General features: G+C 39.6%; 1 long non-coding RNA gene across 1 annotated transcript; it reads right to left on the bottom strand.

Annotated features, from left to right (window-relative positions):
• Positions 1-501: 501 nt before the first annotated feature.
• LOC145716411 (uncharacterized) lies at positions 502-7,543 on the bottom strand. Its single transcript, XR_014139047.1, has 2 exons — positions 7,006-7,543; positions 502-554 (listed from the first exon to the last, which is right to left on the bottom strand). It is a non-coding gene; the product is annotated as an uncharacterized LOC145716411 (long non-coding RNA).
• Positions 7,544-7,775: the final 232 nt, after the last annotated feature.

Here is a 7,775-nt window from a genome sequence, read left to right as displayed (position 1 = left end):
AGGTTTTGATTTGGATTTCCCTGATGCTGAGCGATGTTGAGCACTTTTTCATGTGTCTCTTGGCCATTTGGATGTCTTCTTTGCAGAGATGTCTGTTCATGTCTTCTGCCCATTTCTTGATTGGATTATTTGTTCTTTGGTTGTTGTTTAAGTTCTTCATAGATTTTGGATACTAGCCTTTATCTGATGTCATTTGTAAATATCTTCTCCCATTCTGTCAGTTGTCTTTTGGTTTTGTTGGCTGTTTCTTTTGCTGTGCAAAAGCTTTTTATCTTGATGAAGTCCCAATAGTTCATTTTTACCCTGGCTTCCCTTGCCTTTGGCGATGTTTCTAGGAAGAAGTTGCTGCGGCTGAAGTCGAAGAGGTTGCTGCCTGTGTTCTCCTCAAGGATTTTGATGGATTCCTGTCTCACATTTACGTCTTTCATCCATTTTGAGTCTATTTTTGTATGTGGTGTAAGGAAATGGTCCAGTTTGATTCTTCTGCATGTGGCTGCCCAATTTTCAGTAAAGTGGCAGGATATAAAATCAATGCACAGAAATCAGTTGCATTTCTACACACCAACAACAAGACAGAAGAAAGAGAAATTAAGGAGTGGATCTCATTTACAATTGCACCCAAAACCATAAGATACCTAGGAATAAATCTAACCAAAGAGGCAAAGGATCTGTACTCAGAAAACTATAGAATACTCATGAAAGAAATTGAGGAAGACACAACAAAATGGAAAAATGTTCCATGCTCATGGATTGGAAGAACAAATATCATGAAAATGTCTATGCTACCTAGAGCAATCTACACATTCAATGCAATCCCTATCAAAATACCATCCACTTTTTTCAAAGAAATGGAACAAATAATCCTAAAATTTGTATGGAACCAGAAAAGACCCCGAATAGCCAGAGGAATGTTGAAAAAGAAAAGCAAAGCTGGTGGCATCACAATTCTGGACTTTAAGCTCTATTACAAAGTTGTAATCATCAAGACAGTATGGTACTGGCACAAAAACAGACACATAGATCAATGGAACAGAATAGAGAGCTCAGAAATGGATCCTCAACTCTATGGTCAACTAATCTTCGACAAAGCAGGAAAGAATGTCCAATGGAAAAAAGACGGTCTCTTCAACAAATGGAGATACTCATCTTTATTTTTTTTAAAGATTTTATTTATTTATTTGACAGAGAGAGAGACAGTGAGAGAGGGAACACAAGCAGGGGGAGTGGGAGAGGGAGAAGCAGGCTTCCGCGGAGCAGGGAGCCTGATGTGGGACTGGATCCCAGGGCCCTGGGATCATGATCTAAGCTGAAGGCAGACGCTTAATGACTGAGCCACCCAGGCACCCCGAGTTATTCATCTTTTTAAAAAACAATAAACATTATTTGGATGTACAGCAGTATTATATAAGAGTTACAAGGAGACAAGTATCATATGATCTCACTGATAAGAGGAATTTGAGAAACAAGACAGAGGATCATAGGGGAAGGGAGGGAAAAATGAAACAAGATGAAACAAGAGAGGCAGACAAACCATAAGAGACTCTTAATCTCAGGAAACAAACTGAGGGTTGCTGGAGTGGAGGGGGGTGGGGGGGATGGGGTGGCTGGGTGATGGACATTGGGGAGGGTAGGTACTATGGTGAGCACTGTGAATTGTGTAAGACTGATGAATCACAGACCTGTACCCCTGAAACAAATAATACATTATATGTTAATAAAAAAAATTTTTTTTAAATAAAAAAGTAAACGCAAAAAAAAAAGTTACAAGGAAGTTGCATATGAGAAGTGTGGCTGATGGGTAATGGGAAAAATCTCCCCCTTCGTGACCATTAGGAATTTCTTCCAGCTTCCTTATGCCCCATTAACATGTTGCTGTTATTTTGCAATAACCACCTTTGGATAAAAAAGCAGACATATAGATTTATCTTTGTACAATTACACTTTAAGGATAATTTGGGTGTCGAAGGAGTTCGTGGAATAAAAATCTGAGGCCCAAACACTTTTTTTTTTTTCATTAAAGCCAAACTTCCTCATATACACCAGTTTGATCACATAACACTAAATATTACAGAGCATACATAAAAATTTGAGCTGGCCACAAGATGTAAATGGAGTATAGAATTAATCGGAATTTACCGTAGTGATGGCAACAGTTTATTTTTATAGAAACAAAAATCCGAGTGTTACTCATTTCTCTTCCTCAGAATTCATTCACAGGGTTTGCCCAGATCTTAAGAGTTCTGCTACCACCTTCGGCCCTGGTGGGGCCTTGTTTGTCTCTGCCTCTTCCCCAAACCCAGTGTGGAAAGATTGGAGGAGGGCCTCCGTTGAGAAGCTGTGAAGTTGCCTTAAAACTGCTTTCAGAATCACTATCTTTTCTGAAAAGACAGAATGCTTGATCAATTCAAGATAGTTATAATTCACAAAGAAATACTAAAACAGCATTTTTCACTGCAGGTTCTTGCAGTGGGTTTTATGTGTCAAAATTGTCATTAACACTCCGCTCCAAACCTGGAAACCGAGATACTAAGACCATTAGACTATCTCATGAAACCAGAGTGAGACTAATTTTATAACTCAGACTTATCTTGGCTACTTAAAGGATCTTGGTAGATGATTAAGCTTTATAAAGTGGAAGGAACATTTAATTTGATCTTTAGATGTGATATTAACGATCAATTATGTTAAAATCTAAAATTTTCCATTTCTATCTGGCACACTTTTTCCCCATCTATTTCTCTAAAAATGAGATACAAAGTTAAAAGTGTTTTATCTTTTTTTCTTTTTTTATATATTTCTATGCTTCACAGTCAAACTAGATTTCAGCAGAACAATGACAAGGGGGGAAAATAATCTTTTGTTTCCTTAGCTCTATTCCCCTAATCTTGCCTTCCAACACCTTTCTACAATCCACCCCCGCCAACCAGGGCATTTCAGAAAAAGCCTAGAAGCATGTACATTTGAAATGAGGAGTCCATCCTTTAAAGCAGCCATTCTCAAAGGGGAAATAGCATTCCCAGTTGGCTGGGGAGAGCATTGGTTCTTGGGGAGGGGGAGTAAAATATGAGAAAATGGCTTATGGCTCTCCAAACAACACATGTATTATATATCTGGAGATAAAGATATGCATACAGTGTGTCTTGGGTATAAAGTTTCATAGGGGGCTGCAATAAGGAAGAAAAAATCTTAAAAAACTTCATAGGAGAAATGATGGTAATAGTAAGACAGTTGGGAAACACTGCTGTTCTCTTCCAAAATGACTTAATCCTGTAGAGACAGTCCCCTTGCACTGTTACAACTGCAAACCTAAACCACAAGGAAACCTTTGAGCCTTCTCTCAGTTTTCCAAATACTGTTTCTATGTCATCGTTCTCATATCAGTTACCAAGTTTTGATGATTTGCCTGTACCTACAAGAATGTTTTTAGTAGTACTTTTCTCTTTGCATCCTTAGGAGAGACTATCTCTGTCTGATTGTTCAACGTCCTGTTGACTCAACCACCTCCTTCTTTGTCCTTAATAGCACATCATTCTTTTGTCCTAAAGCTTTTATAAAGCAGAATGATGTTATTACATCAAATTAGCATGGCCTTAGAAATATTTATATATGGATAATTCCCAAATGTATTTCTCTCATTCAGACCTCTCTCTCAAACTCTAAACAGTAAGTTAGCAAACTATGGCCCTCAGGCTAAATTTGGCTACAACCTGTTTTTGCAAATGAAGTTTTATTGAAACACAGCCCTGGCCATTCTTCTGTAGATTGTCTGTAGCTGCTCATTGGCAGAGTAGTTGTGGTAGAGAACATTTGGCCCACAAAGTGTAATAAAATATTGACCACCTGGTCCTTTACAAAAGGCCCTTTACAAAACAAACAAAAAACCTTCTATAGATGCAGCTACCTAGTTTTCTCCTTTATTTCCATTTAGATATCCATACAACCTACCAAACTGAGAAGGTTTAAAACCAAACTCTGTTCTTTTCTCTAAAATCTCCAAATCCCAGTTAATGGCAACTTCATCTTTCCAGTTATAAAGCCAAAAGTTCTGGAGTTACTTCTTCACTTCTTGGTTTTTCTCACATCCTACTTCCAACCAGACCATCCCATTGGCTCTATTTTCAAGTTGTACTCAGAAATGAGTTTCTTCTCCAACACCTCCCCTCATGCTTTGGTCTGAACCAGTGCCATATTTTACCTGAGCTACTGCTTTGGCCTTTGCAATCTTTTTGTCTCTTTTCAGCCCACAGTCGGAATAATCATGATGAAACAGAAGTCACTCTATGGCCTTTCTCTTCTCTAAAGTCTATGGTGGCTCCTAGTGTTCCTTAAAGTAACAGCCAAACTGCCAGTAATGGCCCACCAAGTCCTAAGAGAGCTAGCTTTTCTCTGTTACCACTTGACCCCGTCCCTCACCGCTGTACCCATTGCTCACTCCAATCCATCCAATCCAGCTGCCTTAGCCTCCTTGCTATTTCTCAGAACACTACTCCTGCTTCAGGCCTTTGCATTAGCTGTATTTTCTGCCTGTAATTTTCATCCTTATGATAACCACATGACTCATTCCTTCACTTTTTGAAATTCTTATTTTTTTTTAAGTTTTTATTTATTTGAGAGGGAGGGGAAGAGAGAGAGCACGAGCAGTGGGAGGGGTAGACAGAGAATCAGACTCTTTACTGAGCAGAAAGCCCGATGCAGGACTCAATCCCAGGACTCTGGGATCATGACCTGAGCCAAAGGCAGACACTTAACTGACTGAGTCACCCAAGCACCCTGAAATCTTTTATTTGCAGTTATTTATTTTCTTTTTTAAATTGTATTTTATTATGTTAATCACCATACATTACCATTAGTTTTTGATGTGGTGTTCCATGATTCATTGTTTGCATGTAACACCCAGTGCTCCATTCAATACATGCCTTCTTTAATATCCATCACCAGGTTAACCCATCCCCCCAGCCCCCTCCCATCTAGAACCCTCAGTTTGTTTCTCAGAGTCCATAGTCTCTCATAGTTCGTCTCCCCCTCTGATTCCCCCCCTTCATTTTTCCTTTAACTTCCATCCCTACAAGAGTCTTGATCTCCTTGATTTCTGTTTATCCCACAGCACTTTCTGCCTTTAATATACAGAATTTACTTCTTTTGTGTACTATTTATGTTCTGTTTTTTTCTCTCAGAATATAAATTCTGTAGGGCAGAGTTCAGGGGATGTTTTATTTGCCTGTTTATGTTAAGTACTTTAGAAGAGTGCCTGTCTCATGATAGGTCTAGGTAAAGTGTTTGATGAATAAAACAAAGGAGGGGGGCCTGGGTGGCTCAGTCGGTTGAGCATCCAACTCTTGATTTTGGCCCAGGTCATGATCTCAGGGTTGTGAGATTGAGCCCCGCATTAGGCTCTGCATTGAGCATAGAGCCTACTTAACATTCTCTCTCTTCTTTTCCCTCTGCTATTCTTGCCCCACTCATCCACTCATGTGCTCTCTCTCTCTCTCTCTCAAAAAAAAAATCAGTTTTAAATTATTCAATAAACACAATAAACTTGTTCATCAGAAATGTTCATGAAGGGCACCTGGGTGGCTCAGTTGGTTAAGCGACTATCTTCAGCTCAGGTCATGATCCTGGAGTCCCAGGATTGAGTCCTGCATCGGGCTCCCTGCTCAGCAGGGAATCTGCTTCTTCCTCTGGCCCTCCCCCTTCTCATTCTCTCTTTCTCAAATAAATAAATAAAATCTTTAAAAAAAAAATGTTCATGAAGTCATGTCTAAGTGTGATTTTGTGTCGGTATGTGTGCATATCCTTGTGGGTAATTTTCCTTGTCCCATAATACTGTAATTACTGTAAATGTCTTCAAACTAGGATTGCACTCTGTCTCTGAGATCACTACTTTTTCAGCCTTTCTTCTAAACTCTCAATAACCTATTTCAATGTCACATTGTTTGTCTTGAAAGTTGCTAATGCTCGATGGCCATCTGTAAATCACCTTATTCTTCTAGGTCCATTTCTTCTACCTTACTCCAAATTTGATGAATAGAATTTCTATGTGATTAATAGAATGCTCCTACATTTTGATCCTATCCACATTTGTGATGATAAGGGTTCCACCAAAACTTCTCACCTTAACCTAGGTTCTACAAAAAGCAGAGCCTAAGGCAAGGATTATAATGCTTTTTACTGACGAAGTGCCAACTTAGGGCAATGATGAAGTGGAAAAATGACAGTAGGGGAAGGAGAGCTGCAAAGCTGTGAATTCCAGGGCTCTTGCCCTTGCCTCCCTTCTCGACCAACTGCAGAAAGACACAGAAGCATACTCAGTAAGTATGTTCTTCTGTTACGCAGGAATTTTTTGCAAGGATTATAAAGAAAGGCCTTAATTTGAAATAGCAACCAAAGAGACAGAGAAAGGGAAATCTATCTGCCTGGCATCTTTAGACTCTCACTTCCCATTGGTCAGGGTTTCCGCAGAGAGTTGACTTTCCTTCACTTTTATGTTGTTTGGCTGTGCAGGAAGCCGCTAGTGTGGCATATTATTGAATCCAGAAATGACTCAGCAAAGATGAGTTCAGCATGTGGGACATAAGGACTACGTAGGCCCAGCATTTTTAAATGTGACTCAAGCCTCCTCTGAGAAGTAGACAAGGACACCAGCAAAGTGACCAGTGGCCTACAAAGAAGTGTAAATTCTTTAAAAAATAAGCCATTGAGGGATTCTGAATGGGTGTACAAAACCACCAACTACAGTTACATTCAACCTGACTCAACTTCTGGCCATCCTCAGACAAAAACAGCTTTTGAATCTTGATTAACTTCTCCAAGTTCTCTATCATTGGTCACAAGCTTGCCAGTATTTGCTCTCTCACTTCCAGTCCTCGTGCTCCTAACCCTGTCCCTAATCTCTAGCATTTGGCACCTCTATGATCTTCCCCTGCATCCTCTCCCTTTGGTTCTTTCTTGCTCTGTCATCCACAGCCAGTCAATCTGGGGTCACTTCTGTGTTGAACTCCAGCTTACCACTCAGAAGAATCTCCAGCCCTTAACTTCTTTGTCTTCTTTTACTCCTGGGTTGCCGTGTAATACTGGATGTTGTCACTACAAAAATAAAGCACATAAATGTCAAATTCCTACTGTTCTAACTTAGCCATATCTTCACCGCTGTTTTGCACTTTTTTTTAATTCATCTCAAAAGGACTCTAGCATTTTTCACCACCGTCTGTTGAAATGTCCTATTTGCTCAGCTTCTAAATTAGCTTTTCAACTCATTTCTCACAGATCATTAAATTTACTGATCTATTAGTTCAAGAACATTCAAAATTGGCTTATCCCCATATGAAAATCTTCTCTGAGTTCTTCCTAAGGTTAACGCTTTTACAGACTGATGTCATGATTCTATCCTAAATTACTTCCTTTAGAAACTTACTTCAATAGTTAGCCACTTTTTTATCTTCACTCTGTCCCACCTTTTTTTTTTTTTTAACTTTTATTTATTTATTGATTTGAGAGAGAGTGAGAGTGAGAGAACACAAGCAGGGGGGTAACAGCAGAGGGAGAGGGAGAAGCAGGCTTCCCGCTGAGCAGGGAGCCCAATGCAGGACTCGATCCCAGGGATGACCTGAGCCAAAGGCAGACCCTTAACTGACTGAGCTGCCCAGGTTCCCCTCTGTCCCACCTTTCTTTATACATCTTCTCAAGTCTCTGACTAGGGTCTCTTTTACTGAAATTGACACACACAAGAGGGAAATGAAATAAAGCAATTAGTTATTTGTTAATTTCATTTTTTTCCA

This window comes from Leptonychotes weddellii, chromosome 12, assembly GCF_054177405.1.
Source record: "Leptonychotes weddellii isolate Sample4059 chromosome 12, ASM5417740v2, whole genome shotgun sequence".
Taxonomy (NCBI): Eukaryota; Metazoa; Chordata; class Mammalia; order Carnivora; family Phocidae; genus Leptonychotes; species Leptonychotes weddellii.
The sequence above is the reverse complement of the archived record's forward strand: the minus strand, read 5'-3'. Positions and strand labels throughout refer to the sequence as shown.